This window comes from Cetorhinus maximus, chromosome 1, assembly GCF_964194155.1.
Source record: "Cetorhinus maximus chromosome 1, sCetMax3.hap1.1, whole genome shotgun sequence".
Lineage (NCBI taxonomy): Eukaryota > Metazoa > Chordata > Chondrichthyes > Lamniformes > Cetorhinidae > Cetorhinus > Cetorhinus maximus.
The window spans coordinates 134,657,753-134,685,454 of NC_135879.1; positions in this window are offsets into that span (position 1 = coordinate 134,657,753).

Below are 27,702 nucleotides of genomic sequence, written 5' to 3' on the forward strand. Positions count from 1 at the left end.
AGCCAACCGTAGAGTTGGACAGGCAGTGAATAATCTCTCTTAATTAATAAATTAATGGCCTTAATAGGCCTCTTAATTGTCGACGGGCGTGCTGTTGACTCTTGTGTGTGCCCACCAACCGAAATATCGTGCAAGTGCGCGATGACGCCAGGACGCTGGCCCAATCGGGCGCACGCCTGCGGGACGTAAAATCCTGCCCATAAAGTCTGTCCATGATAATTCTATTATACTTTCCTTCAAATCATGACTCTTATTCGGCCAGATTTAGTTTTATGTTCTGCATTTGGCTGTGTGACCAGTTGCAAACCTCCTTCCAGATGCAACTGACCATGAATGTAAAAATCCATTTGCAGGAATTGAAACTAAATATTACAGCCGTATACAGTTTTTAATTCATTTATGGGATGTGGGCATTTCTGGCTGGGCCAGCATTTATTGCCCATCCCTAACTGTCCTTGAGAAGGTGGTGGTGAGCTGCCTTCTTGAACCGCTGCAGTCCCTGTAGTGTAGGTACACCCACAGTGCTGTTAAACAAAAATGCAATACTAGTTTTTCACAGAGTAAGTTCCAATTTGTAAGGCCAATGGAATGAAAGTCTTCAATCTTATTTTGCCAATTTAGATATTATGGAACAGGAATCTAGATTATTACTGGCCCATCCATCTGATTCCCCTGGAGTATCCGGTGTCCAAATAAGATTATTGCACTTAAAAAGTGACTTTAGGTATCTACTAAAAGGAGGGGCGGGGTGGTGATGCAAGATGCTGCGACTAAAAGCCATTGTTAGAGAATCTGGCACAAATCACTGAAATGTATAAACAATTGTGGTGGTCAACCTCCAATCTTCTCGGGTACTTCAGGTCAAGATTGAGAACCTGGAAAACTCTGAGATCCCCACTTGTATCTTTATATTGACCTTATGGAGCTCTGGTTGATGATGCCGTCTGGCTGATCTTGCCTCCTCTTGCACAGCAGACCACGCCTGACAAGAAACTTCTCAGTTGATGTTAACAGGATATTTCTAGGTCCTGTCTGATTTCTTGCTCTTCCTGGTCTTCTCTCACTCCCCTTCTCCCTGGACTTTTGCACCCTGAATAATTTATATTTGAAGCGTTAACTGCCTTGTACTTAATTTCACAGATGCTGCTTGACCTGCTGAGTGTTTTCTGTTTTTGTTCCAAATCTGGTTCCTGGTCTGTGTTGAGTTATATAACCTCAACAGGTTGGCAATGCGCATTTCAGAAGTGGATTCACATCCCTCCATCATTACTTTGGCAGGCTGAGGTGTTATCATAGTTGCCAACTAACTGCAAGTACAATTGTTTATCTCACCTTAAAATATTTTATCCAAGTTACATAGAAGACGAACGGTTTACACAATCAAAGTTAAGCAAGTAACTGGTAACTGAGGAACATGATTACTACCGGACTAAAACTTGTCTGTTTAATAATATGAGCACTATGTAGTATATTAATCCTCAATGTGATAATCAGTAACAAATGCCAACAGTGACTTGCAGTAATGATCATTTAATACTATTATGAGTGGCATCCTCTTATTTTTAAGCAATGGACAATAATATATTAGACAATCTTAAAAAGGAGTAAACAAGTGCCATACTTTAATGGAATAGTAATTTTAATTACCACCAGTATTAGATCATAAACTCAAAATAGAAATGATTTAATTTCTGTTTAAAAGCAGTGCTATTCTAGGATATATGTTGCTCTTCTCCATTGAGTAGAAAGTGTAGAATGCATATATAGGGGCCAGTTCAGTGACCGTGATGGATGAACTGCAGAGATATATTGAGATATGAATTCTTTGCCTCTAGGATTATCATTTTATGTGGAATCTGGCAAGTAAGACCTCAGTCTAGAATCTCAGATACAGGGTGGAATAAAATTAAATAATATTCCGATCTCACTATCTTAGAAATCTGTCAACAACCTTTTGTATAACAGTGAAAGAAAATTACACCAACTGTGCTTTTCTGATATCACACAAGGCCTAAGTAATAAATCTAATCAAAGCAGCAGCCATTACCCTAGATTGAAGTTATATTACTGAAATGGATAAAAAAAAATTTCACTTCACTGGATGATCAGCCTTCTGTAGAGCCACCAGTTTACAATTGTTCCAGCTTTAAACAATAATACACGACAAGATAAGATCAAATAAGTTAGTACTATGTTAGCAAGATGTTTTGCATTAGCCAATAATTTGCATAAAGAATTTGAGGCTGATGAAGCTTTTCCATACATTTTCTCAGTGTTAAATTCCAAAAAAGCTAATTAAAGCAATCAAACTATGTAGTTGTCAGTGTTGCAGGATTGATTCCAGTTTGTGCAAAGCTAAGGAAACTTACAAAACAAAAACAGAATTACCTGGAAAAACTCAGCAGGTCTGGCAGCATCGGCGGAGAAGAAATCAGTTAACGTTTCGAGCCCTCATGGCCCTTCGGCAGAAACTTACTGACTTGCTACAAATGTCCCAATTACAGGTAAGGGGAAGAGCTTAAGACTGCTTTCATCATCAACAACACCTCGCATTTATATAGCATCATTAATGTAGTGAAAACATCCCAAGGTGATTCACAAGAACAATTATCACATAAAATTTGATACGTGGCCGCATAAGGAGATATTAGGGCAGATGACAAAAAAGCCTGGTCAAAGAGGTAGGTTTAAAGGAGTATCTTACTGGAGGAGGGAGAGGTAGAGAAGTGGAGAGGTTTGGGGAGGGATTTCCAGAGCTTAGGGTCTAAGTAACTGAAGGTTTAGCTGCCAGTGGTGGACAGATTAAAAGTGAAGATGCACAAGGGGCCAGAATTGCAAGACCACAGATATCTTGGATTTTAGAGAGATGGGAAGGGATGAAAACACAATGAGAAATTTAAAATTGAGGTGTTGCTGGACTGGGAGTTAATGAAGTTGAACAAGCATAGGGATTACGTCAAGGGCAGGGGATTGGCTTCTGAAGGGTCCCTTTGTTTCCACCGATGGGTCCCTCCTCTTAAGAATCCATGCTTTACCCAATGGTTTATCCATATTGCTTGGCCCCCACCAGATGCTGGCCCACTGCCCCCAGGTGGGAAGGCTGTGTTTGAACCTTATTACCCTGGACTTAATCAAGGAGAGACTGGAGGGCGACAGGATCCCCATCCCACACCTTCCAATCCCAGTATATGGCCCTCCCCGCCTCCCAGCCTGTCTCCAGGGGGAGCAGTAAATTCTGCCCATGGAAAGATGTGAAGTTGCTGTTCTTTTTTTCATTAATTTACAGGATGTGTGCGTCGCTGGCTAGGCCAGCATTAATTGCCCATCCCTAATTGCCCTGGAGAAAGTGGTGGTGAGCTGCCTTCATGAACTGCTGCAGTCCAGTGGTGAGGCACACCCATAGTGCTGTTAGGGAGGGAGTTCCTGGGTTTTGACCCAGTGACAGTGAAGGAACGGCGATATATTTCCAAGTCAGGATGGTGAGTGACTTGGAGGGGAGCTTCCAGGTGGTGGTGTTCCCATGTATCTGCTGCCCTTGTCCTTCTAAGTGGTAGTGGTCATGGGTTTGGAAGGTGCTTCTAAGGAGCCTTGGTGAGTTCTTGCAGTGCAGCTTGTATATGGTACACACTGCTGTTACTGTTCGCCGTTGGTGGAGGGAATGAATATTTGTGGAAGGATACCAATCAAGTGGGCTGCTTTGTTCTGGACAGTGTCAAGCTTCTTGAGTGTTGTGGGAGCTGCACTCATCCAGGCAAGTGGAGAGTATTCCATCACACTCCTCACTTGTGCCTTGTAGATGGTGGACAGTGTTTGAGGATTCAGGAGGTGAGTTACTCACTGAGGATTCCTAGCCTCTGACCTGCTCTTATAGCCATAGTGTTTATATGGTGAGTCCAGTTCAGCTTCAGCTCAATGGTAACCCCCAGGATGTTGATAGTGGGAGTTTCAGCGATGGTAATGCCATTGAATGTCAAGTGGCAGTGGCTAAATTCTCTCTGTTGCACCACCAGATTCCCACTAAACACAGTTGCAAAAGTTAGCCCTTTTCCATCCCAGTGTAAATTTATTATAAACAGTGGTATAACTCTTAATTACTGTCAAATAACCTCTCTGGCACTGAAAGTTAACTTTTGAAAGTGTGGAGTCTAATTTCTTCAGATTTTAATCATCGTGGGAGATCTGAAAAAAGTTAAAAAGTTTAATTATTTCTTTCTGTCTCTTTTTTTTCTCTCCCCTAATCCAATCTTTCTATCTCTTTATTTTGCTTTCTGTACTTGATTTGGCATTGAATTAAATATTCTAACTGACACTTACTGGTTCAGTCTCTCTGTTGTTGATTAACAATTCTTCAATCTGCTTGATTGAGGACAAATGCAATTACTGTTCTATTTGCTCAGGTCCCAGATTCCCTATAGATTTTACTGCATCAGGATGGATTTCTAATCACCGCAAGTGCCAGTGAAAACCCCCATAGAAAGTCCATGGGCAAGTGTAAGTGTAATGAATGACTGGTGGCTTTCATTTGCCTTAGACTGCAAAAAATTGAGCTAACGAGAAGTAGCATTCATTTATTTTCATCTGCGCAAAACAACTTTCTTTGAATAGCCCACACAGCAGCACTAAAAATAAACAAAATTGACTTAAGAGTATCAACTTCCAAATTATGATGTAGATTTGACTTTAGAATGACTGCTGTCATAACTTGCTTGCTGTCTTCATAAGGAGGAATAAAAACATAGCTTAATTGTAATCCTTACATTTACTATCTGTTGAAGATTTAATTTGCTTCGTTTATGTTTAAGCTAAGATTGTTGCATTGTGCAGATCAAAGTGAATGCTACTAATAATCATCTATTTATTTTTTGGGATACTTCATACTGCTAAATCAATATTCAGGACCGCATCTATATTTTGTGTATACTTACACACCATTGTTAACTTTTTGGCTGAGTGATTGGACATTGGCAGCACTTTAGCTGAAAGCAGCAATTCTCAAATTGTAGTAAAAATTTCTAATCTTGAAAATATATATATGCAATAGTTGCAATCAAGCAACCCAAAGGCCTGAAATTTTCCCTCGTAGGGGTGTGCAAACGGCGGGCCCAGGACCGGCCGGGAAACAGGCCCCCGACCACAATCGGCCCACGACCGCGATTTCACACTGGCTGGCAAATTAAGACCTGCCCAGCCTGAAATGCGTCTTCTGAATGGTCGGCAAGGGCTCGTGGGGATGCGGGGAGGAGACTGTTAGGTGCCGGGTCCAATGGCGACTCAATGGGCGGTTTAAAATCAGCGGAGGCAACTCCCTGAAGGCTGCCAGGGGAGAATCTTTCTGTGGTCTGCAGACTGGAGCAACGGCCTCACCAGCGGCTGGAGACATCAGGTGGGAGGGCAGGTCAGGTGGGCACTCGGCCCCACGTTTCTCGGACGAATACCTCACAGTCCTCGTGGAGGAGGTGGGTGTCAGGTGGGACACCCTTGTCCCAGGGATGGCAGGAGGAAGCCACTGCCAAAAAAGCTTGGGAGAAGGTGGCAGCTGAGGTCAGCAGCCACGACATCATGAAGCGCACATGGGTGTGGTGTTCCAAAAGGTTCAATGACCTGTTGCGCTCAGCAAGGGTGAGTATCGTGTTGGCATGGATCAGTGTGGAGAAATGTTAAGGGCTGGCTGACCCCCTGTGGAGCTCAGGGGTGTTAGAGTCTGAGTGCCAACTGTCAATGATGCCAGAGCTGGCCAAGGGACTGAGCCCTGCCTGCTTGGACTGAGTGACATGCGGTTCGAGGGCCACGACTCGGATGTGCCCTGCAACGTGTTCCTCAGGTGGGGTTGGCCAGGCTGCAATGGTGCTGCAGGTAGAGAGTGGACTAATCAATGCTCCTCTGTCCTTTCAGGTGAAGAGGAGCCATAACAACATAGAAAGGTCAAAGACAGGACGAGGCCCCCTGAACCTCCTAATATTGATGAGGTTTGAAATGGATGATTTGGAGCTGGAGAGCCACCACCCAACTTGTTCAGCTGGTCGTGGAGAGGCAGGGGTCTCTGACGAAGTTAAGAATACAGTGCACAGAGGTGAGAGTGTCAGATTATGCAAACATTCTTGCGTAGTCTCTTCATTAAAAATTGGAGTCCCCATTGATCATTGAAAGACAATGACACCATGATGCAGATCTCCATTGTCTCACCAGGGTGCCTGGCATGCACAGTGACAGTGTGATAACTTAAACTAATGACATATTGTTCTCCCTTAGATTTACCAGCGCACACTCGTCTGCAGGACCTTGAAGAGCCACCCTTGATGCCAGATGCACCTGCATCATACCCGCTCTCTGTACCAAGCACCAGCGCAGATACCAGCACCTCAGTGGGTGTTAGATCGGCGGCTAGAATGTCAGTGCACAGAGGTGAGGGCACTTTATAATTGTTTAAGGAGCAGGCGGAGGCAGAGAGTGCCCATCGTGCTGGCAGTTGGAGGACTGCTGGAAACTAGGATGATGCTGATTCGAAAGCAGATGATGAGCCTCTGGAGTCGTCCATTAGGCGGCAGATACAGGATGCCCAGCGGGATGTGCAGGAGGATCTGGCGGAGATCCATGAGGGTATGTGTGCCATGGTCTCTATTGTGGAGGAGTCCATGTGGAGCATGAGCACCTCATTTACCCTCCTCGCCGAGTGCAATGCCTCCTCCATTGAGAGATTGGCGACTCTCATGGGGAGGCATCTCCAGGGAAAGAGTCAGGGGTTCTTGGGGTTGTGCTCGGACCTGCAAGCCCTCATACAGGCAATGGCCTCAGGTGGCCAATGCCAGTGTCAGTGATGAATGAGGCACCCAATATCCCAGCTAGGTGCCCGTCCATCAATGGCGAACAGGGAGGTCCAGAGCGACCTCACGTTGGCGCATGAGCTACTTCTTGTCCCTGCGGGCTCCTCTCAGGGTGCTCTGGTTGATGGCAGCAGCTCTTCCACCCCTCTACCAATGGCTGTAGCATCTGATGATGCTGCAATGACTGGGGAGATGCCAGCCATGACAATGGCCGCTCCCTCCCAGGCGGGGCCAGCACAGGCTCCACTGATAGAGGACGACCGCCAAGGTCATCAAGGCCAACAAGGCAGGTGAGTCAGCAGGCTGCCTCCAATGCCGGTGCCTGTGAGGGAGGGCACCACTATGTAGCACTAGTAAATTTAAGTTTAAGGCACCATGAGCACAAGAGGGATTGTTCACGGGTGATTTTCTGTTCTGCCATGTTTTGTTTATATGTTTACTGGAGTGGGCATTAACACCAGATATGGTGATGCTCATTTGTTGCTTTTGTCTTAATGGCCTGAGTATGCTTCACCTTTTTTATTTGGGTATCTAAGTATCTAATGCTGGACGTGAGTGACTCTAAACTTTATTGCACAGGCACTCAGTGGACTTTGGGTTCAAATGAAAGGGTCATTTCAGACATCCTGGATGGAGGCAGCAGCCCTGGCATGAGGTGGAAGCAGATCTTTGGTAGCTTAGCTGAAGGAGTGTTGGTCAAGGCATCCCTGCCTCCCTGGAGGTTACCGAGGCCTGCCTCCATGCCCTCAGTGTACTCCTCACAATGCTCCTCTTCTGACTCACCACTTGATTCATCCTCTGTGGCTTGTGGAACTGCTTCAAGATCCTCTTCCTCCAGTGGGTACCCCCTTGCCAGTGCCAGATTGTGGAGAGTGCAGCATGTAACCACTATCAGTGACACCCGCTCTGGGGGATATTGTATTGCTTCCCCTGAACGGTCCAGGCACTGGAAGTGCATCTTCAGAAGACCTATGGTCCTGTATACCACCGCCCTTATGGAGGCATGACTCCTATTATAACACTGCTTTGCCTCTGTTCTTGGTGGAGGAAGGGCGTCATAAGCCACCTTTTCAAAGGATAGCTCTTGTCACTCAGCAGCCATTCATCCAGTCGGGCTGGAGCACTGAAGAGCCTCGGCACCTGGGAGTGTCAGAGGATGTATGCATCATGGGAGCTCTCAGAGTACCTTGCATAGGCTTGCAGAATCTGCGTCTTGTGGTCAATCACTATCTGGACGTTCATGGAGTAGAAGCCCTTCCTGTTGATGAAGGTACCTAGCTGACCCGCTGGTGCCTTGATGGCTACATGTGTGCAACCGATTACACCCTGGATGTGAAGGAACCCAGCAATCGCTGAAAACTCTCTGGCTTGCTCAGCCTCGCTGGCCTCATCCTTACGGAATGTCAATACCCGTCTGAACAGAGCTTCTGTCACTAGTTTGATGCAACTGTGGACAGCTGATTGGGAGACTTCACAAATATCCCCCACTGACCCCTGGAAAGAGCCTTGAAGTTGAGGGCCACTGTGACTTTCAGAGCCACTGGCATGGAGTTTCCACACACACAGTTGGAACTGATCTCAGGCCCAATCATATGACAAATGGAGGTCACTGTTTCCCTGGAGAGGCGGAGCCTCCTTTGGCATTGCACCTCAGACATGTTGAGGTAGCTGCATCACTGCCTGTAAATCCTGGCAGCAGGATAGTGGCATCTTCTGCGGCCCCTTCTGCCTTGGACTACCCGCTGGCCCTGCACCCCCTGTGCATGCGCCCCTCCTCCCACAGGTCAGTTCCCTGGAAGCTGCATTGGGACACCTGGCCTCCTCTCCGTTCTGCACCTTTCTTCCTCCTCAAAGGAGGTGCCACTAGCGGCGGGCATAATCCCCATTACCAGGATAACAGAAGGCTGTCTGATACTTGGAAGGGTCCACATGGTCAAAATTCTCCGGGGGCCTTGGATACACCAATGAGTCCTGAAATGAAGCCTGGAAATGATCACAATGCAGCCCAGAACAGAAATGATGCTGTCAAGTTCAAATAAGCAACCAGCAGCAAACTATCTCCTAAATTCCTCACTGGACACAATGGCAATGCTCTTGACCCTTTTTATCCTGCCCTTGGATGAGGTTTTATAAAAGGTGGGCTGCCGGCCTGCCCGTTTTGCCCATGCGACGAGCACAAACTTGCACGGGCAACGTAAAATCGCGAACAATTGCCTTTTTAATGGCCTTAAGTGGCCTTTTAATTGACAGTGGGCGTGGCTCCGACACCTGTATGTGTCTGCCGACTTGAAGATTGCTCGTTTGCCCAACGTCATATCGTCCAACGTCATCTCGCCCGATTTTACGCCCGATTGGGTCGGGTGCGTGCCCACCTGCGGAATGTAAAATCCTACCCAAACAGCAATAACATCTCCCTTCTAACAAAATTAAAAACAATTTATCTCCACTGTATAATATTGGCAGCATAGCAGTACCACAGTGTTGATTAAAATGGCATTGTTAGAACTCCAGGTAAATGATGAATGGTACACAATTGAAATTATTGTAACTTACATACGTCATTAGAATGCATTTATTAGTGGACATTAATCGTTCTTTCTTGCCCTGTAGCATCACAGCGTGAAAGTTCTGTATCTTTTTGAATGGAAGACTTAAAATATGGCCATATTCACATTGCATTGCTTTCACTTTATTTATTTGTGTATAAGCATTAATTTTCTATCCTTTACAATGCATAGAAGGGAGGGCCAGCTGAGTCTACAAGTTCAGCTATGCCCAATAGAGTGGCGAGCACTGGACACCAACATGAACATTCAAAAAAGAGTGGACAAAAAAAATGGAACATTGTTTCTTCACAATAGAGGAAATGTCCCTAACTCCCCTGTAACATCAATGTGTGCCAACCATGAGGTGTGTCAGTTCATTTAACTCTCTGACTAAACTAGTCTCAACAAATAACAATCATGCAGACATCAATAAAGTGAAACCAATGTAATGTGAATTATTTACAAGTGAAATGTAATTTAAAAACAAAACACCCTTTGTGCTCTCAATAAATCTTATGTTGATGGCAATGGCAAAAGGTTTTGGCCATGATGTAGAGTCTGCCTGTTTGACCGGGGGCTCATTTATAGCTCACATGCAGCTTCAGCATTGTCAGTTGATGGCGGGTTACACCATTGAGAAGCTTCCCCCACTGCAGAATTGCATATGTTTTACCCTGCACGCTGCTGGCACTTTAAATTTTAATTGTAATCACGTGGGAAATGGGAAAAAGCAAGAGAGCGGAAGTGGCGCACACTTCCTGTGCTGCTGTTGGGAATGGCATGCCACTAATAAAATCGGCCCAATGTGTCTTAGGCTTGGCAGGTTGTACTTAGAAAGCATGTATACCTCATGATGTTTACATTTTTAGATGATCTTTTAGTTTCAAGCAGGACTAGTACCATGAACTTAAAATGGATGAATATCCCATTCCACTTCAGTTCTGATGGTGAAACAATTCCTTCTAAATTTCAGGCCCAAAGTCTAAGTATAATGCACATTTTGTATGTATTTCCAGATTGTTTACTATAAATATTAAATTCTGTCATATTGAGTTGTTTGTGGGCTTTAATTGGCAAAGTGCCATTGTAGAATACAACTGCAAGATAAAGGACCAGCCTTCTCAAATGCATTACGTTAAATGTAGTCTACATAGAATTTAATTTGCTTGATATACATCTTAGGCTGATTGATTCCAACAGCTGTGTCCACACAGAATATCAATAAGGCTACCAATCCTAACTGATTACTGTGTTACCAACAGTTTCTCCTGATGTAAGTTATCTAAGATCTTCCTGGTTTCCACAGAGAGTGCAGAAGAGGTTTGCAAAAATGGTTCCAGGGATGAGAAAAAAGCAAATTACTGTGGATGCTGGAAATCTGAAATAAAAACAGAAAATGCCGGAAAAACTCAGCAGGTCTAGTTTCAAGTCCATATGACTCTTCTTCAGAGGTAAAGATAAGTAGAAATGTGATGGAGTTTATATTATTTAAGAGCAGGTGGAGTAGGTGTGGCAAAATAGAAAGTCAGGGATAGCTGGGAGCTAAGGAGAAAATTGACAAAAATGTCATGGGCACAATACAAAGGGAGTGTTAATGGTAGTATTAAAGACTAAAGAAGGTGCTGATAGTGGCATAAAGGTAAGATAGCAGAATGTGTTAATGGCAGAACAAGGGTTAGTGTACTGTGAATGCACAACATTAAAAACAAGTGACAGATGGCTCTCTGGGGGCTGGGTGAGGGGGAGGGGCAGCTGGGGTGGTTGGGGAAAAAGGATAAAAAGTAAAAAAAAGAAAGAATAAATAAGTAAATAAAACTCCACTCCCTAGCTATTGGCTCCATCTCTCTTCCAACTATCTGAGGCTGAACAGGCTGTCCATAACCCAGGTGTCCTAATTGACTGTAAGATGAGCTTCCAAACCTATATCCAGGCTACCACTAAGACCACCTATTTCCACATTATAACATTACCCAACACACTACTGCCTCAGCTCACCTGCTGCTAAACCCTAATTTATGTCTATGTTACCTCTAAACTTAACTATTCTATCATACACATTTTTGGCTTCCCACATTCTACCCTCTGTAAACTTGAAGTCATCCAAAATTCTGCTGTCCGCACCCTAACTGCACCAAATGCCATTCACCCATCACTCATGTGCTCACTGACCTACACTAGCTGGCAGTTAAACATCTCAATTTTAAATCTTTCATCCTTGTTTTCAAATCCCTTCAGTTCCTCACCACTCCCTATTTCTGTAATCTCCTGCTCCATAACCCTCTGAAATTTCTGAGTTCCTCTAAGTTTGGCCTCCAGAGCAACCCTGATTTTAATTGCTTTACCATTGGTGGCCGTGCCTTCAGCTGTCTGGGCCTTAAGCTTTGGAATTCCCTCCATAAACCTCTCAGCCTCACTACCTCACATTACTCCTTTAAGACACTCCTTAAAACCTATCTCTTTGGCCAAGTTTTTTGTCACCTGTCCTAATATCTCCATATGTGTCTTCGTGTTATACTTGGCATAATAATGCCCCTGTGAAGCACCTTGGGAAATTATACAGCTACATAAATATAAGTTGTTGCTGAAAGCAAACATTGATCCCTTACAGGCAGAGAGAAGATAAATTACAATGGGGAAAGAAGGAAATGGCAGAGACATTAAACAAATACTTTGTGCCTGTCTTCTCAACAGAAAACACAAAAAGAAATTCTGGAAATAATGGAGAACCAAGGTTCTTGTGAGATTGATGAACTTCAAGAAATTAGTATTGGTGGAGAAATAGTTCTGGGGAAAATAATGGGTTTAAAAGCTGACAAATCCCTTGGACCTGATAGCTTACATCCTAGGAGTTTAAAAGAGGTGGCTACAGAGATAGTGAATGTACCTGTATTGGTCTTGATCTTCTAGCATCTCTAGTGTTTAGAATGGTCCTTGTGGATTAGAAGGTAGCAAAATAGCCTTGCTATTCAGGAAAGGAGGAAGAGAGGAAACAGGGATCTATAGGTCAGTTAGCCTGACATCAATCACAGTGAAAATGCTAGAATCTATTATTAGGGACATTGTAACAGAGCTTGTGCCGTGTTATGGATTGCTCACGGAGTCCAAGTTGCTATGGCAACATGCATTTTTACATTCATGCTGAAGTCTGGAGCTATGGATAGTGATGGTAGAGGCTACAACTTTCTTCCATCGTATGGCTAACCAGGAATCTCTCCTTCTCTTACCACCTGCCATTGGCTTCTTTTGGAAGGATTTGCAGGTTGATAGTATAACTGTTTGGTCACGTTATGAATGCACCTTTTTTGACCATCTAGCCCTGGGGTGGGACTCAAGCCCAGAGCTTCTACTTAGAGGCAGGTACTCTACTGACTGCACCACAAGACCTCCAACAGGGCACTTAGTAAATCATAATATGATTAAGCAGCATCAACATGGATTTATGAAACAAAAGTCATATTTGTCAAATATTTTATAGTTTTTTGTGGTTCTAACTAGCACGGTCGATTGGGGGAACCAATGATAGTGTATTTGGATTTTCGAAAAGCTTTCACTATAGGGTCTTACAGGAGATTATTACACAAAATTAGGGCTCATGGAATTGGAGATAACATATTAGCAAGGATTGAGAATTGGTTAGCAGATAAAAACCAGAAAGTTGAATAAATGGGTCATTTTCAAGTTGGCAGGCTGTAATTCAATAACTCAGATGAGGCAGCCTAATTTAATGCAAAGTTTGTTGATGATCTGAAGTTAGGTGGGAAAGTGAGCAATGAGGTGGATGCCAAGAGGCTGCAAAGCAATATAGACAGGTTAAGTGAGTGGGTATGAATATGGCAGATGGAGTATAATGTCGGGAAATGTGAAATAATGCACTTTGGTAGGAAAAATAGTAAAACAGAATATTTTTTTAAATGATGAGAGATTAGGAAATGTTGGTATATTGGAGAACCTGGTGTTCATATACATGACTCAAAGAAAGTTAATATACAGGCTCAGCAAACCATGAGGAAAGAAAATGGTATGTTGATTTTTATTACAAAAGCACTGGAGTATAAGACTAATGAAGCCTCACTGCAATTGTATTGGGTCTTGATGAGACCAGCTAACAGATTTTAGTGAGGGTGTCCTTACTGAAGCACAGAGAACCCATGTATCGCTTCTCACTGAGGTTCAGGCAGAATTGCTCCCTGAACATCCTGGGCAGATTTGGTCTTATGCTACAAGCTATCTCTCCCCTCCTCCTTCTCCCTCTTCTGGCATCTTGTTCTGCTCTGTGTGACCTCTACTTATTCTCCCAGTCATACTCTATTCAAAGGGGGAAGGACAACAATGGTCCATGTTTGGGAGCAACTGGCTGGTGCAGTCTTTGAAATTGGGACGAAGTCATTCAGAATGTGCCATACCACTCCCTGTAAACTTGTACATGGAAAACAGCAAATACTTGTAGAATAAAAGCAAAATACTGTGGATGGTGGAAATCTGAAATAAAAACAAAAAATGCTGGCTATTTACAGGAGATTATTACACAAAATTAGGGCTCATGGAATTTAGGATAACATATTAGCAAGGATTGAGAATAGGTTAGTGGATAGAAACCAGAAGGTAGAAAACTCAGCAGGTCTGGCAGCATCTGTGGAGAGAGAAACAGAGTTAATGTTTTGAGTCCATGTGACTCTTCTTTAGAGCTGTAGAATTTGTAGAACAGTAGTCGAGTTTTAGCAACAGCCAGACAAAATCAACCAACAACTAACTTGCAAGTAGTTGATGATCCCTTTAAATAATACTGTTCCTTCATGCTGCTTAGAGTGAGTGCAGTCTGATTAAGACAAGGTGTCAGCTGGAAAATAGAAGTCCAAAATGACAGACTGGTGTCAAATCAGCATTGCACACTGATTGATATCACAATCTGTCTGCTCTGCATATTTCTGGTGGATGCTAGATGAGTGCGATAATATCTTCATCAATATGGCATATGGCACAATTTACGGCAGAAGTCTGTACGTGCGCAGTGGACACTATTTTGCTGCCTGAACGTTACCTGCATGCTACTGAGCCCCAATTTCATGCCCTAAATGCCTTCTCATATAGTTCTCATTGCCTTTAAAACTTTTCCATCATGCCTGTTTACAATACATAACCATGGTGTGTGCAACTTTCTGAACTATTGCACTATGGCCAGGGCCTCACATTCAGTGCACAGGGAGCATCCTGGAAACCCATCCTCTTAATACCTAAGATCACAGAATCACAGAATTGATACAGTGCAGAAGGAGGCAACTCGGCCCATCGTGTCTACACCAGCTCTCCAAATGAGCATTCTCCTGCCTTTTCCCAGTAACCCTACACATTGTTTCTATTTAAATAATCATCTTATGCCTCCTGAATGCCTCGATTGAACCTACCCCCACCACACTTCCAGGCAGTGCATTCCAGACCTGAACCACTCACTGTGTGAAAAAGTTTTTTTCTCACATCGCATTTGGCTCTTTTGCAAATGACTTTAAATCCATGCCGTCTCATTCTTGATCGTTTTATGAGCAGGAACAGCTTCTCCATATCTACTCTGTCCAACCCCCTCATGGTTTTGAACATCTCTATCAAATCTCCTCTTAACCTTCTACTCTCCAAGGAGAACAGTTCCAACTTATCCAATCTATTGTCATAATTGAAGTTTCTTATCCCTGGCAGCATCTGTGGAGATGGTAACAGAGTTAACATTTCAAATCCATATGACTCTTCTTCAGAGCTAAAGAAAAGTAGAAACGTGATGGATTTTATACTGTTTAAGAGGGGCTAGAGCAGGTGGAGCAAGATAGAAAGTCAGGGATAGGTGGGAGCTAAGGAGAATTTAGACAAAGATGTCAGGGACACAGGAAAAAGGGAATGTTAATAGTAATGTTAAAGACTAAAGAAGATGCTGATTGTGGCATGAAGGTAAGGTAGCAGAATGTGTTAATAGCAGAACAAGAGTCAGCACTCTGTGAAAGTAGTGGGGTGGTGGGTGGTGGGAGATAGAATAAAAATAAATAAGACAAAAACGAATAAATAAAATAAAATACATTTTTTAAAAATTGGATTAAAAAAGGGGTAAAGATGGTGGAGACAGTTCATGGCCTGAAGATGTTGAACTCAGTGTTAAGTCCGGAAGGCTGTACTGTGCCTAATTGGAAGATGAGGTGCTGTTCCTCCGGTTTTCGTTGGGTTTCACTGGAACATTGCAGCAGGCCAAGGACAAACATGTGGGCATGAGAGCAGGATAGGGTGTTGAAATGGCAAATGACAAGGAGGTCTGGGTCATGCTTGCGGACTGAGCAAAGGTGTTCCGCAAAGCGATCACCTGGTCTACATTTGCTCTCCCCAGTGTAGAGGAAACTGCATTGGGAGCAGGGAAATACAGTAGCTCAAATTGAAGGAGGTGCAAAAGAAGCACTGCTTCACCTGAAAGGAGTGTTTGGGGCCTTAGACCATGAGGATGGAGAATTCACCCCTTCCCCTCCCTCCCAGAACCATGATAGGGTTCCCCCTTGTCCTCGCTTTTCAACCCACTAGCCACTGCATTCAAAGGATCATCCTCCACCATTTCTGCCAGCTCCAGCATGATGCCACCAACGAACACATTTTCCCCTCACTCCCCCTATCAGCATTCATTGGGACCATGCCTTCCATGACACCCTGGTCCATTTCTCCATCATTCCCAACTCCTCATCCCCTTCCTACGGCACCTTCCCATGCAATCACAGAAGTTGCAACATCTGCCCCTTTACCTCCTCCCTCCTCATAGTCCAAGGCCCCAAATACTCCTTTCAGGTGAAGCAGTGCTTCACTTGCCCCTCCTTAAATTTGGTCTACTGCATTCACTGTTCCCCATGTGGTCTCCTCTATATTGGGGAGAATAAACGCAGACTGGGTGATGGCTTTGCGGAACACCTTTGCTCAGTCTGCAAGCATGACCCAGACCTTCCTGTCGTTCATCATTTCAACACACCATTCTACTCTCATGCCCACATATCTGTCCTTGGCCTGCTGCAATGTTCCAGTGAAGCTCAATGCAAACTGGAGGAACAGCAGCTCAGATTCTGATCAGGCACTTTATAGCCTTCCGGACTTAACATTAAGTTCAACAACTTCAGATCATGAACTCTCTCTTCTATCTTTAACTCTTTTTTAATCCAATTATTTTTTTATTTTTATTTCATTTATTTTAATTTATTCATTTTTATTTCATTTATTTTTCATTCTTTTCCCCCAAAGGCTTTGGTCTTCTCAAAATCCAATTGGCAGAAATTTCTGCTCATTCGCTACTAGATGTTGAAGAAGCAGTCTGACACTGTGGAAATAGTGGGAAGGGTCAAGACAGGTGTTATTGAGGTAGAGCTCGGTGTTATCAGTGTACACCTGGAAACCAAAATTATATTTTTGGATGTCACCGAGGGGCAGCATGTAGACAAGAAATAGGAGGGAGTCAAGGATAGATACTTGGGGGACACAACTGTCCAGGAGTGGGAAGCGAAACTTGCAAGTGTTTCCCTGGCTACACAAATAAGAATGAAACCAGATAAATACAACCTCACCCAGCTGGACGATGGAGAAGCATTGGAAGAGGATGGTGCACTCAACTGTGCCAAAGGTTGCAGGTGGGTTGTGAAGGATGCGGAGGGATAATTTACCTTTGTCATAGTCACATAGAATGACATTCGTGATTTTGATAAGAGGCATTTTGGTACTGTGGCACTGGTGGAAAATCTGATTGGAAGGGTTCAAACATGGAGTTCTGGGGATTATGTGCACCGATTTCAGAGTCAACAACAGGTTCAGGGACTTTGGAGAGGAAAGGGAGGTTGGGGATGGGGCTGTAGTTTGATAGGACAAAGGGGTCAAGTGTTAGTTACATGAGATGGGTGACGATGGCAGATTTGAAAGAGAGGGGGTCAGTATCTGAGGTGAGAGAACTGTTAATATCAGTTAATCTCGCTCTTTTTTCAGAAATTGGGATGTTTGTTGATGATTCAGTTTACCATTTGCAACATGTTAGATACTGAAGCAATCCGTGTCCATATGCAACAAGACCTGGACAACATTCAGGCTTGGGCTGATAAGTGGCAAATGACATTCAAACCATACAAATACCAGGCAATGACCATCTCCAAGAAGAGAGAACCTAACCACTTCCTCTTGATGTTCAACAGCAATACCATCACTGAATCCCCACCATCAACATGCCGGGATTTACCATTGCGCAGAAACTAAACTGGACAAGTTAATACTTTGGCTACACAAGCAGGTCAGAGGCTAGGAATTCAGTGGTGAGTGACTCACCTCCTGACTCCCCAAAGCCTGTCCACCATTTACAAGGCATAAGTCAGGAGTGTGATGGAATATTCTTTACTTGCCTGGATGAGTGCAGCTCCAACAACACTCAAGAAGCTCCACACCATCCAGGACAAAACAGCCTGCTTGATCAGCATCCCCCAATCCACTACCTTAAATATTCAGTCCCTCCACCACTGACACACAGTGGCAGCAATGTACACCATCCACAAGATGCATTGCAGCAACTCATCAAATCTCTTTTGACAGCACCTGTGACCTCAACCACCTAAAATTAGGGCAGAAGATGCGAGAAGACACCACCTGCAAGTTCCTTTCCAAACCACAAACTATCCTGACTTGGAAACATATCGCTGTTCCTTCACTGTCTCTGGGTCAAAATCCTGGAGCTCCCTTCCTAACAGCACTGGGGTGTACCTACACCCCATGGACTACAGCAGTTCAAGAGCCACCTTCTCATACACAATTAGGGCTGGACAAAAAATGCTACTTTGCCAGTGATGCCCACACCTCATGAATGAATAAAAAAAATTTAGAGAAGCTTTTATAATCTGTTTTTATGTCTCTTGACATTTTACTCTCATATTCTATTTTCTCTCTATCAATTTTTCGTCCTCCTTTGCTAAATTCTATAATCCTTATAATCCTCTGGTTTAATGCACTTTTTGGCAACATCACAAGTCTCTTCTTTGAATCTAATGGTATTTTTAGCTCCTCTTGTTTGACATAGTTTGCTGGCTTTTCCTGTGGAGTTTTTATTCCCTAAAAGAACGTGTATTCATTATGAATTATAGAGTCATAGAGCTGTACAGCAAAGATACAGGCCCTTTGGCCATCATGTCCATGCCAGCCATCAAGCACCTTTCTATTCTAATCCCATTTTACAGCACTTGGCCTGTAGCCCTGTATGCTATGGCGTTTCAAGTGCTCATCTAAATACTTCTTAAATGTTGTAAGGTTCCTGTCTCTACTACCGCCTCAGGCAGTGTGTTCCAGATTCCAAAGACCCTCTGGGTGAAAAAATTTTTCCTCAAATCCCCTCTAAATCTTCCGGCCCTTACCTTAAATCTATGCCCCCTGGTTATTGACGCCTCCGCTAAGGGGAAAAGTTTCTTCCTATCTACCCTCTTTATGCCCCTCCATAATTTTGTATACCTCTATCAGGTCCCCACTCAGCCTTCTCTGCTCTAAGGAAAACAACCCTAGCCTATCCAGCCTCTCTTCATAGCTGAAATGCTCCAGCCCAGGCAACATTCTGGTGAATTGCCTCTGCACCCTCTCCAGTACAATCACATCCTTCCTCTGGTGTGGCAACCAGAACTGCACACTGTACTCCAGCTGTGACCTAACTAGCATTTTATACAGCTTCATCATAACCTCCTGCTCTTTTATTCAGTGCCTCGGCTAATAAAGGCAAGTATCCCATATGCCCTCTTAACCACCTTATCTACCTGTGCTGCTGCCTTCAGGGATCTATGGACATGCACACCAGGGTCCCTTTGATTCTCTGTACTTCCTACTCTGTATTCCCTTGTCGTGTTAGTTCTCCCAAAATGCATCACCGCACACTTCTCAGGATTAAATTCCATCTGCCACTGCTCTGCCCATCTGACCAGCCTGTATATATTGTCCTGTGATCTAAGGCTTTCCTCCTCTCTATTTACGACACCATCAATTTTCGTGTCATCTGCGAGCCTACTGATCATACCTCCTGTATTCACGTCTAAATCATTAATGTACACTACAAACAGCAAGGATCCCAGCACTGATCCCTGTGGTGCACCACTCGTCACAGGCTTCCAATTGCAAAAACAACCTTCGACCATCAACCTTTGCCTCCTGCCACTAAGCCAATTTTGGATCCAATTTGCCAAATTGCTCTGGATCCCATGGCCTTCTCCCGTGCGGGACCTTGTCAACAGCCTTACTGAAGTTACACAACTAGCCACCTCCTCGAAAAATTCAAACAAATTTGTTAGACATGATCTCCCCCTGACAAAGCCATGCTGACTATCCCTGATTAATCCCTGCCTCTCCAAGTGGAAATTAATCCTGTCCCTTAGAATTTTTTTCCAATAGTTTCCCTACCACTGATGTTAGACTCACTGGCCTGTAATTACCTGGTTTATCCCTACTACCCTTCCTGAATAATGGTACCACATTTACTGTCCTCCAATCCTCTGGCACCTCTCCTGTGGCCAGAGAGGATTTGAAAATTAGTGTCAGAGCCCTTGCAATCTCCTCCTTTGCCTCACATAGCAGCCTGGAATACATCTCATCTGGGTCTGGGGATTTATCTACCTTTAAGCCCGTTGAACCCACTAATACCTCCTCCCTTTCAATATTAATTTGTTCAAGTATGTCACAGACTGCTCCTTGATTTCTACACCCACATCATCCTTCTCCATAGTGAACACAGATCAAAAGTAATCATTAATAACTTCATCTATGTCCTCTGGTTCCACGTACAGATTGCCACTTTGGTCCTTAATGGGCCCTACTCTTTCCCTGGTTATCCTCTTGCCCTTAATATATTTATAAAATGCCTTGGGATTTTCCTTTATCTTGACCACCAGTGTTTCTTCATGCCCCCTCTTTGTTCTCCTTGTTACTTTTATTAAGCACCCTCCTACACTTTCTATACTCCTCCAGGGCTTCCACTATTTTCAGCCTTCTGTATCTGCCATAAGCTTCTCTTTTTTTACTTTATCCAATCCTCTATATCCCTTGACATCCAGGGTTCCCTGGACTTGTTGGTCCTACCCTTCACCTTTACAGGAACATGTTGGTCCTGAACTCTCTCAATTTCCTTTTTGAATGACTCCCACTGGTCTGAATTAGACTTTCCTACAAGTACTTGCTCCCAGTCCACTTTGGCCAGATCCTGTCATATCATATTGAAATTGGTCTTTCTTCAATTCAGGGCCTTTATTTCCGGTCCATCTTTGTCCCTCTCCGTAACTACCTTAAATCTTACAGAGTTATGGTCACTATCCCTGAAATGCTCCCCCACTGACACTTCTATCACTTGCCTGGCTTCATTACCTACGTGAATTATTTATTTGCATACTAAGCATTGCTTACCTACAGTCATATCTTTTAATCCAGTTTCCCAAACTACCTTAGCCAATTTGCCCTTCATACCTACATTGGTAGCCTTGTTCAAATTTAAGATGCTAGTTTTCAGACTCTCAACTTTGAAAAAAATTCTATCATATTGCGTCATTCTTCCCTAGAGGCTCCTTCATGAAAAGATTACTCATTAACCCTGTCTCATTGCACAATAATAGATTTAAAATAACTTGTTCTCTAGTTGGTTCCTCGAGTTATTAATCTAGGAAAATATCTTGATTGCATTCCATGAAATCATCCTGTAGGTTATAACTACAAATTTGGTTTGCCCAGTTTATATGAAGATTAAAGTCTCCTATGATTACTTATTTTTTTAACTAGTTTATGGATTGTGAGGCCAGCATTTATTGTCCATCCATTATTGCCCTTCTGAAACTGGTGATGACTACCTTCTTGAACAACAGCAGTCCACTTGGTGTAGGTATATCCACAATGCTGCTAAGGAAGGAGTTCCAGGATTTTAACCCAGTGACAGTGAAGAATCGGCGATATAGTCCCATGTCAGGACCGAGAGAGGAACTTGCAGATGATAGTGGTGTTCCTATGTATCTGCTGCTCTTGGTTCTCCAGGTGGCAGAGATCACGGGTTTGGAAGATGCCGTCGAAGGAATCTTAGTGAGTTGCTGCAGTGCGTCTTGTAAATGGTGCACACTGCAGCCATGGTGCACAAATGGCAGAGGGAGTCAATGTTTAAGGGGGTAGATGGGGTGCCATTTGAACAGGTTAATTTGTATTGGGCAATGTCAAGTTTCTTCAATGTTGTTGGAGCTGCACTCATCCAGATAAGGGGAGAGTATTCCTCACACTCCTGACTTTTGCCTTGTAGATCGTGGACAGGCTTTGGGGAGTCAGGAGATTAATTACTTGCCACAGAATTCCCAGCCTCTGACTGCTCTCGCGGTCTCAATATTTATATGCATGTTCAAGTTAGGTTTCTTGTCAATGCTAACTCCAGGCTATTGTAATTCCATTGAATATCAAGGGGAGACGGTTATATTCTCTCTTGTTGGAGATTGTCGTTGCATGGAACTTCTGTCGTATGAATGTTAATTGCCACTTATCAGCCCAAACCTGAATGCCGACATACGGACGCAAGCTGGTTCAGTTTCTGAGGAGTTGCAAATCACACTGAACTCTGCACAAACATCAGCAAACATCCCCACTTCTGAACTTATGTGGGAAGGAAGGTTATTGATGAAGCAGCTGAAGATGTCTGGGTCCAGGATGCTACCCTGAGGAATTCCTACACCAATGTCCTGGAGCTGAGAAGATTGACCTCCAACAATCATCTTCCCTTAGAGTCATAGGGCAGGTTTTTCTGGTCGGCGAGTCGGGGTGGGGCCCGCTCACCAACGCGTAAAATGACGCCGGGATACGTTGGGCATGTGTCCCGATGTCACCCCGTGTCACTTAGATTTTCAGTTTGGCGGGCTATTAAGGCCATTAAAAAATTAATTAACCTGATTGATGGACCTGCTCGTCCAACCTTAAGGTTGGTGGGCAGGCCGGGAGCCCAGGCGGACCTCGGAAAAAGCATGAAACCTCATCCACGGGCGGGATGAAGTTTCATGAGGGTTTTAAAACTTTTATCAAATGTTTAAATAAAAGTTATGGATATGTCCCAATTCATGTGACAGTGTCATATGAGGGGACATGTCAGGGAATTTTTTTTATTACCTTTACGTCAGCTTTTGAATCGGAGCCAATCTCCCTGAGGCAGCACTTTGCCCCAAAGAGATCTGTGCGCTCTGTCGTGCGCATGCGCAGCAAAGTCTCACATAAGAGACTAGCGTGTAAAATTAAAGTGCATGGAATTGGGGGTCGTGTATTGAGATGGATAGAAAACTGGTTGGCAGACAGGAAACAAAGAGTAGGAATAAACGGGTCTTTTTCCAAATGAATCACAGAATCACAGAATCACACAGTGCAGAGGAGGCCCTTCAGCCCATTGAGTCTGCACCGACACGTGAGAAACACCTGACCTACCTACCTGATCCCATTTACCAGCACTTGGCCCATGTTATGACGTGCCAATTGCTCATCCAGGTACTTTTTAAAGGATGTGAGGCAACCTGCCTCCACCACCCTCCCAGGCAGTGCATTCCAGACCATCACCACCCTCTGGGTAAAAAGGTTTTTCCTCACATCCCCCCTAAACCTCTTGCCCCTTACCTTGAACATATGCCCCCTTGTGACTGACCCTTCAACTAAGGGGAACAGCTGCTCCCTATCCACCCTGTCCATGCCCCTCATTATCTTGTACACCTCGATCAGGTCGAATGGCAGGCAGTGACTAGTAGGATACTGCAGGGATCGGTGCTGGGACCCCAGCTATTCACAATATATATTAATGATTTAGATGAGGGAACTAAATGTAATATCTCCAAATTTGCAGATGACACAAAGCTGGGTGGGAGGGTGAGCTGTGAGGAGGATGTAGAGATTCTTCAGGGTGATTTAGACAAGCTGAGTGAGTAGGCAAATGCATGGCAGATGCAGTATAATGTGGATAAATGTGAGGTTATCCACTTTGGTAACAAAAACAGGAAGGCAGATTATTATCTGAATGGCTATAAATTGAGAGAGGGGAATGTGCAACGAGACCTGGGTGTCCTTGTACACCAGTCGCTGAAGGTAAGCATGCAGGTGCAGCAGGCGGCAAAGAAGGCAAATGGTTTGTTGGCCTTCATAGCAAGAGGATTCTAGTACAGGAACAGGGATGTCTTGCTGCAATTATACAGGGCTTTGGTGAGACCACAGCTGGAATATTGTGTGGAGTTTTGGTCTCCTTATCTGAGGAAGGATGTTCTTGCTATAGAGAGAGTGCAGTGAATGTTTACCAGACTGATTCCTGGGATGGCGGGACTGACATATGATGAGAGATTGAGTCAGTTAGGATTAGATTCGCTGGTGTTCAGAAGAATGAGGGGGGATCTCATAGAAACCTATAAAATTCTAACAGGACTAGACAGGGTAGATGCAGGAAGGATGTTCCTGATGGTGGGAGAGTCCAGAACCAGGAGTCACAGTCTGAAGATATGGGGTAGACCATTTAGGACTGAGATGAGGAGAAATTTCTTCACCCAGAGAGTGGCGAGCCTGTGGAATTTGCTACCACAAGTAGTTGAGGCCAAAACATTGTATGTTTTCAAGAAAGAGTTAGATATAGCTTTTGGGGCGAAAGGGATCAAAGGATATGGGGAGAAAGTGGGAGCAGGCTATTGAGTTGGATGATCAGCCATGATCATACTGAATGGCAGAGCAGGCTTGAAGGGCCGAATGGCCTACTCCTGCTCCTATTTTCTATGTTTCTATCCCTGGAACTATTCCGGTAAATCACCTCTGCATCTCTCAAGGACACTTACCTCCGAAAGTGTGTTGAATGCCTTTTGGAAATGCAGGCCTCCTACATCTACTTGTTCCTCTTTATTTAACCTACTGGTTAAATCCTCAAGAAGCGCTAATAAATTTGTCAAACACAATTTCCCTTTCATAAAACCATGTTGATTTTGTCTGATGATTGCTAGGTATGACTCCAACCAGTGGAGAGTTTTCCCGCTGATTCCCGTTGACTTCAATTTTGCTCGGGCTCCTTGGTACTACACTCAGTCAAATGCTGCCTTAATGTCAAGGGCAGCCAATCTTATTCCACCTCTGGAATTCAGCTCCTTGGTCTATGTTTGGACCAAGGTGGTTGTTATGAAAACCAAATTACCTTATCTTGAGCGTGGAGGCCAGGATCTCCAAGTCCTGACAGTCTTTGGAGTTTCCACATGTGTGCAGACCGGGAGTGGGCTGCACATGCACAGAGCTGCAGCTTTAATTTATTTGGGCTGAGGACCAGCCCAGTGCACTTGTGCAAAGGAGGAAAACAGCATGAAAACACAGGTCAGGTGACCGTGTACAGGGTGCCATTGCCAGTAAGTGCCCCAGGAAAGGGACAAAGGAGAGGGACAGGGGGAGGCGATGGCATAGTGGTATTGTTGCTGGACTAGTGATCCAGAGACCCAGAGTAATACTCTGGGGACCTGGGTTCGAATGCCACCATGGCAGATGGTGGAATTTGAATTCAATAAAAATCTGGAATTAAAAGTTGTTTGATGATCATGAAACCATTGTTATAAAAACCCAGGGAAGGAAATCAGCCGTCCTTACCTGGTCTGGCCTACATGTGACTCCAGACCCACAGCAATGTGGTTGACTCTGAAATGCCTAGCAAGCCACTCAGCTGTATCAAACCGCTACAAAGTCTCCAAAAAGGAATGAAACCGGATGGACCACTTGGCATCGACCTCGGCAAATGCAGCAAGACCTGGACAATACCCAGGCTTGGGCTGACAAGTGGCAAGTAACACTCACGCCACACAAGTGCCAGGCAATGAATATCTTCAACAAAAGAGAATCTAACCATCGTCCCTTGACGTTCAATGTCATTAGCATCACTGAATCCCCCACTACCAACATCCTGGGGGTTACCATTGACCAGAAACTGAACTGGACTAACCATATAAATACTGTGGCTACAAGAGAAGGTCAGAGGCTCGGAATTGTGGGACAAGTAACTCAACTCCTGACTCCCCAAAACCTGCAACTCCCACAAAGCTCAAGAAGCTATCCAGGACAAAGCAGCCGCTTGATTGGCACCATATCCACAAATATTCACTCCCTCCACCACCAACGCACAGTAGCAGGAGTGCGTACCATCTACAAGATGCACTGCAGGAACTCACCATGGCTCCTTAGACAGCACCTTCCAAACCTACGACCACTCCTATCTAGAAGGACAAGGGCAGCAGGTACATGGGAACATCATCACCTGGAAATTTCCCTCCAAGTCACTCACCATCCTTACTTGGAAATATATTGCCATTCCTTCAATGTCGCTGGGTCAAAATCCTAAAACTCCCTCCCTAACAGCACTGTGGGTGTACCTACACCACATGGACTGAAGCAGTTCAGGAGGGCAGCTCACCACCACCTTCTCAAGGGCAACTAGGGATGGGCAATGAATGCTGGCTCAGCCAGCGAATCCCACATCCCGTGAATGAATATAAAAACAAGGTGCCAAGAGTGTCCGGACCAGGGACAAGGGAGGGGGACAGAGGTCACAAAAGGATCAAAGACAGGGGACAGAAATAGTTAGCAGTTAAGAAAAAAAAAGGAGCAGAGAAACAGGCTCCAAGTTAGAGAAGCGGTTGCAGGGAACAGGGTAAAGAGGGCTCAGATGAAGCCCTGGTAATTGAAGAGGGCCTTTGGGGCAAAGGTACCCCTTTGGCACAGTAACGTTCTGCTTGGTGTGGCTGAAGATTTGAAGATGTGCCTGTAATTTGGTGTTTGGGTGTATACTTGGGAATCTAGAAGAACAGAATCTCGGGAGTCGAGATTGAAACCCTGCGAGGTGGGCTGTCATTGAAGCCATCTGAGTTGGAGTGACATTTGGAGAGAATTCCAAGGTGAAATTTTCAAAGGTGAAGATTGGAAATCCTCGTGAGAAAGAAATGCTTCAGTGAGATTGGTTAGCTCACAATATTACTGATGTCTGGGTGAGTTGTTGAAAAACCCATGGACTCTGTTTTGATTGTATTTCACATTTAATATGCAGTGTGGTGTGTTCAACCACAGGTGCCTGTTAATTCACATGCACCTCATACTTACCTTGAATGTTGGAATATAAGATAGATATTGTAAATTGTTTTATCTTTCTGAACTTGATTGGCACCACATCAAGTTTATTTTTGTTTCTTCAAAACCCATGGAATCTCAAGGCTTTATTCACTTAGTAAGCATCTTGAATCTCAAACTTTGTCTATTTTAAACAAAACATTATTGATCCCTAACCAGATCTTACCAATAACTTGGGGGTCTGGCCAAGGATCATAACATGGTAATGAGCTCTGGAGCTGAGTGGCCAGTGGAACCCGAACTGAGCACTAATTATTGCAGTGTAATGCTGCTTGATAACATTGTCATCCATACCTTCCAGCAGTGCTGATTATTGAGAGTGCTGAATATTGAGAATAGACTGACAGGTCAGTAATTGGCTGGATTAGATTTGTCTTGCTTTTGACGGGACATACCTGGGAGATTTCCCACATTGTCAGGTAGACGGCAGCGTGGTAGCTGTACTGCAGCACCTTGTCTAGGGGACCTGCTGGTTCTGGAACACAAGTCTTCAATACTACAGCCGGGATGTTGTTAGGGCCCATAGCTTTTGCTGTATCTAGTGCATTTATGTTGTTTCTTGGTACCATATGGAGTGAATTGAACTGGTTTAAGACTAACATCATAAGGAAGAAGCTGAGACTGGTCATTAACTTGGCACTCCTAGCTGAAGTTGATTACAAATGCTTCAGCCTTATCTTTTGCAGTGTTATGCTGGATTCATCATTGAGGATGGGGATGTTTGTGGAGTCTCCTCCTCCAATTAATTGTTTAGTTGTCCATCACCATTCACCACTGGATGTGAAGGACATGAAGAGGTTTGATTTGATCTGTTTGCTGTGGGATTGCTTAGCTTTATCTACAACATGCTACTTCCACTGTTTAGCATGCATGTTGTCCTATGTTGTAGATTCACTAGGTTGGCATTTTATTTTTATGTATGCCTGGTGCTGCTCCTTGTAAGATTTGATCGGGATGACTGGGTTACTCAAGAGTTGAGGAGTCACAACTGGTTTAGTTTTAAGTTTTAAAGTGGTTTATTGAGAGGCAACAGTTCAAATGCAACACATAATCAGAAAGACATTCAACTCATAGTGAGAAAGATTAGTGGTCCCGGATTGGACAGACAGAATGGCCTTGTCTTTGCTGCCTTGTGTAACATCTCTTCCAAGCCCTTAGGCTAATCAGGGTGTTAAACCAAAGCTAGCAACCCT